The sequence below is a fragment of the Dryas octopetala genome, chromosome 3, assembly GCF_963921425.1.
Source record: "Dryas octopetala chromosome 3, drDryOcto1.1, whole genome shotgun sequence".
Taxonomy (NCBI): Eukaryota; Viridiplantae; Streptophyta; class Magnoliopsida; order Rosales; family Rosaceae; genus Dryas; species Dryas octopetala.
Genome location: NC_141368.1, coordinates 21,910,535 through 21,915,906, shown reverse-complemented (window position 1 = coordinate 21,915,906; position 5,372 = coordinate 21,910,535). Strand labels below are relative to the sequence as shown.

At 39.7% G+C, this 5,372-nt stretch overlaps 1 non-coding gene and 1 pseudogene across 1 annotated transcript; one reads left to right on the top strand and one right to left on the bottom strand.

Moving 5' to 3' along the window:
- Nucleotides 1–1,299: 1,299 nt before the first annotated feature.
- Nucleotides 1,300–4,936, bottom strand: LOC147291799 (uncharacterized; annotated as a pseudogene).
- Nucleotides 4,937–4,994: 58 nt separating this feature from the next.
- LOC147291798 (small nucleolar RNA R71) lies at nt 4,995–5,101 on the top strand. The gene has a single exon (XR_015121570.1). It is a non-coding gene; the product is annotated as a small nucleolar RNA R71 (small nucleolar RNA).
- Nucleotides 5,102–5,372: the final 271 nt, after the last annotated feature.

Below are 5,372 nucleotides of genomic sequence, written 5' to 3'. Positions count from 1 at the left end.
CATCTACATTCACCTCCTTACTCGGACCTTGTAGGCGCCACTTTAATTTTTGTAAAAATTTCTTGTAATAGAATAGTGGCTCTGATAACCACACTTAAATTTTAAGATGGTTTTCTTGAAACTGTTGGGTCTGAGACCCTTTTTGGTTGTGGTAGAGGTGGTTGCGATTTAGAAGTGCTTTTTAACAGGTTTTGGAATTTCTGGGTTAGTCCATTTTCAGGGGAGGTTTTGCCGAATTTTCGGTAGAATTTTTCCTTGATTTTGGATTCCCGCAGGATCTCTCCGGGTTTCAGGGTGCAATTCGGGGGCTGTCCTGTGAAAAAATACTAGAAAATTCAAGTAAAGTTTCAAAACTCCACCCCCAAACCTAAATCAAACATTGTCCTCAATAATTGGAAAGGAAAAACATGACAATGACAAGAAATAAGAAAGAAGATGGTGAAAAGAAATTACCTGAAAGAGGATACTGTCATTTCTTTGAAATTACCAACAATAAAACTCAACAAACAATGAATGATAATTCCCAAAGATATGAAGAGAATATACACATAACAAGAAAGAAAAACAAAAGAGAAGAAAAATCCTAAATTAATTAACTAAAACAAAGAACATCAATCATGATAAAGGGGATCACAAAGTAAGACTTCCTCAACCTCATCATTTTGGAACTCAAGAAATGGTTTCAATCTTTGACCATTGACTTTAAAAACATCACCATTTTTAGGATTTTCAATTTCAACTGCCCCATGAGGAAAAATAGTGCGAACAAGGAAAGGACCAGTCCAACGAGACTTCAATTTACCAGGAAAAAGATGCAAACGAGAATTATACAAAAGGACTTTTTGATTAGGTGAAAAAGTTTTCCTCAAAATGTGTTTATCATGGAACACCTTCATACGGTCTTTGTAAGTTTTAGCACAATCATATGCATCATTCCTTAGTTCCTCAAGCTCATTTAAATGGAGCTTCCTATGGGTTCCTGCTTTCTCTAGAGCAAAATTAAATTGTTTTATGGCCCAAAATGCTCTATGTTCCAATTCAACAGGGAGATGACACGCTTTCCCAAAAACTAAGCGATAAGAAGACATTCCAATAGGAGTTTTAAAAGCGGTTCGGTAAGCCCATAATGCATCAATGAGTCGCAAAGACCAATCTTTTCGAGATGGGTTAACTGTTTTCTCCAAGATATGCTTAATCTCCCTATTAGAAATCTCAACTTGACCACTTGTTTGGGGATGGTAAAGGGTGGCAACTCGATGGGTGACGCCATAATTTGTCATTAAATGTTCAAATGGCTTATTACAAAAATGACAAATCCGCACACCATGGCATCTCATTAGTGACTAGGAAATTCACAATATCCGCATACCATGGTGTTTGGGAAACAAGCATAAGTTGCTCATCAGGAAATGTCTCACTGATGGGAATGGACTCCTCACATGACTCAACTATCAATCTAGAAAGATGATCGGCAACCACATTTTTGGACCCCTTTTTGTCACGGATTTCAATGTCAAATTCTTGGAGCAAGAGGATCTAACGGATTAGGCGGGGTTTAGCATCTTTTTTAGACAAAAGGTATTTTAAAGCCGCATGATTAGAATAAACAATAACCTTTGTGCCTAAAAGGTAAGACCTAAACTTGTCTAACGCAAAGACAACCGCCAAAAGTTCTTTTTCAGTGGTGGAATAGTTAAGTTGGGCATCAGTGAGGGTCTTGCTTGCATAGCAAATGACATGGGGCAACCTACCAACTTGTTGTCCCAAAACGGCACTTATGGCGTAATCGGATGCATCACACATAATCTCAAAGGGTTCACTCCACACGGGAGGTCTAATGAAGGGTGCGAAGGTCAACAAAGACTTAAGTTTATCAAAGGCACGAATACAATCATCATCAAAGACAAAGGAGGAATCCTTGGCAAGTAAATTGCACAAGGGACGTGAAATTTTGCTAAAATCTTTGATGAATCTTCGATAAAAACCGGCATGTCCTAAGAAAGATCTAATTTCCTTAACAGTACGTGGAGGTGGAAGATTAGAAATTAGATCAACTTTAGCCTTATCAACCTCAATTCCCTTAGAAGAAATGATATGTCCCAATACAATACCCTTTTTGACCATAAAGTGACATTTTTCCCAATTTAAAACAAGATTTTTCTCCTTGCAACGAATTAAAACCAATGAAAGATGGTGCAAACATTCATCAAAAGAAGACCCAAAGACGGAAAAATCATCCATAAAAACCTCAAGAAACCGCTCGACCATGTCGGAGAAAATAGACATCATGTACCTTTGAAAGGTGGCGGGTGCATTACATAACCCAAAGGGCATGCGACGATAAGCGAAAGTACCAAATGGGCAAGTGAAGGTGGTCTTTTCTTGGTCCTCGGGTGCAATGGGGATTTGGTTATATCCAGAATAACCATCAAGAAAACAATAATAGGCATGACCAGCTAACCTCTCAAGCATTTGGTCAATGAAAGGAAGAGGGAAGTGGTCTTTCCTAGTGACGGCATTCAATTTCCTATAATCTATGCACACATGCCAACCGGTTTGCACTCGTGTGGGAATCAATTCATTATCATCATTTTTCACAACAGTGACGCCAGACTTATTTGGAACAACTTGGACAGGGCTCACCCAATGACTATCAGAAATGGGGTAAATGACACCAACATCTAACAATTTCAAGACCTCACTTCTCACTACTTCCTTCATGGCAGGATTTAAACGTCTTTGGGGCTCACGAGAAGTCTTAGTGTTATCCTCTAAGTGGATCCTATGCATGACAATGGATGGAGAAATGCCTTTAATGTCAGCAATGGACCAACCTATGGCTTCTTTATGTTCCCTCAAAATTTTCACAAGCTTGCATTCTTGCTCATCATTTAAATCGGAGGCTATGATCACGGGCAAGGTATCGGAAGATCCTAAAAACACATACTTGAGGTTATCAGGTAATGGTTTGAGATCTAGCTTGGGTGGCTCAATGGTGGAAGGAAGTGGAGGATTTTTGGACAGAGGAAGAGGTTCTACCCTTGGTTTCCAATTGGTGGTGTTCATGATAGGTGTGGAGTCCAAAAGTGCATTGACTTCTTCTATGGCTTCATTAAAATCAAAGTCACAACCAAAGTGGGCTAAGCATGCTTCTAGTGGGTCCTTAACACTATCCCTATGGAAAGAGTTTACCACTATTTGTTCAATTAAATTAACCTCACAAATGCTATCCTCACCCTCTTGTGGTTGGTGACTTATGTTAAAAATATTAAGATCCATAGTTAAGTTCCCAAATGACAAATTCATGACTCCATTCCTACAATTAATTTGGGCATTTGCGATGGCAAGGAATGGACGTCCTAAAATTACCGGAATTTGATCACAAGCATTGGTCACGAGTTGGGTGTCAAGTACAATGAAATCCACGGGAAAATAAAACTCATTCACTTTGACCAAAACATCTTCCACCATTCCCCTAGGAATTTTTACCGACCTATCCGCTAAAGAAAGAGTCACCAAGGTTGGTTTCATCTCTCCTAAGCCAAGTTGCACATAAACAGAGTATGGTAAAAGGTTCACGCTTGCTCCTAAATCTAGCAAAGCTCTTCCTATATGATGAGTTCCTATCGTGCATGCAATAGTAGGACAACCGGGATCCTTGTATTTAACCGGAATTCGATGCTCGATAATTGAACTAACTTGCTCGGTGAGAAAGGCTTGCTTTGGAACGTTGGTTCTCCTTTTTATGGTGCAAAGGTCTTTCAAAAATTTGGCATAAGAAGGCACTTGTTTGATGGCATCTAAGAAGGGGATATTGATATGGACTTGCTTGAAGACTTCTAGGATGTCATCAAATTGTGCATTTTTCTTTGTCTTAGCCAACCTATGAGGAAATGGGGCTTTGGGGACAAAAGTTGGAGAATTATCAACAATTAAAGACTCTTTTTCCTTTGACTTGACAATGTGATCAACATTAGGCTCTAGACCACCTAATCCATTTGTTTCATTTTTTTCATTTTCATTTTTTTCATCATTTTTTTTTTTCCAAATTGGGCATTTGAACCTTATTATCAATTTGCCTACCCGACCTAAGGGTTGTGATGGACTTGACATGCTCATGAGTATTGGATGAACTAGATGCATCAACATGAAATTGACCCTTTGGATTAGGAATGGGTTGACTTGGAAATTTTCCCTTCTCTCTCTCCCCCACAATGTTAGCTAATTGACCAATTTGATGTTCTAGCTTTGCAATGGCTTGTGTATTTTGGTGGGTGGAAGCTTTAACCTCAACAAAGGCTTGACCGGTCAATTGCATGAACTTTTGGAGTGTGTCCTCTAAAGGTGATGATGAATTTTGTTGTGGGGCAACACTTTGAGGAGTGGGATGAGGAACATGGGGAACATGGGAATATGAGGGATTAGGAGGACGGAATGAATTGTTTGGCATTGAATTTCCTCCTAAATGTGTTTGGGGTTGGCCTTGTCTCCAAGAAAAATTTGGGTGATTCTTCCAATTGGGGTTGTAGGTCTCGGAAAAGGTACCTTGGTTCACAAACGACTTCCTAAAATTGTTAAGGGCATTCGCATGCTCAACATTACTCTCGGAACAAGTATACAAGGAAGGACACGTTTGGACATTATGCATCGGGCTAGCACAATGAGAACAAACCTCATTTTGGACATGGTTAACGGCACTCATGGTTTGACTCAAGGCCAAGGCCTCCACCTTTCTCGTTAGGCTCTCAATCTTAGACCCTAAGTCTACATCGCCTCTCACTTCATACATCCCCCCACGCTTTGGTTCTTTGGCTTGTCTATCATGTGGGTTGGAGAAATCCCATTGTTGAGAATTTTCAGACAATTTTTCAAAGAAATCATAGGCTTGCTCTTCCCCAAGATTTAAAAACGCACCCCCATTCATAGACTCTACCATATTGCGATTTATTTGAGTTAAACCGTTGTAAAAATATTGCACCAAACGCCACGTCTCGAAACCATGGTGAGGACATCTCAAAATTAAGTCTTTGAATCGCTCCCAACTCTCATAAAATTGCTCATCGTCTTTTTGTCTAAACTCTGAAATGTCTCTCCTAAGCGCGTTAGTCCTAGACATTGGAAAAAATTTTGACAAAAATTTTTTAACAAGTTGATCCCATGAAGTGATGGAACCGGGGGGTTGGGAGTTCAACCAAGCTTTTGCTTTGTCCTTAACCGAAAATGGGAATAAACGGAGACGTACGGACTCATCGGAAAAATTTTGGTATCTAGAGGTTGAGCAAATTTCAATGAATTCCTTAACATGTGTGTACGGGTCCTCTCGATCCAATCCGTGGTAGGAGGGCAACAATTGAATGATGTGGGGTTTAATC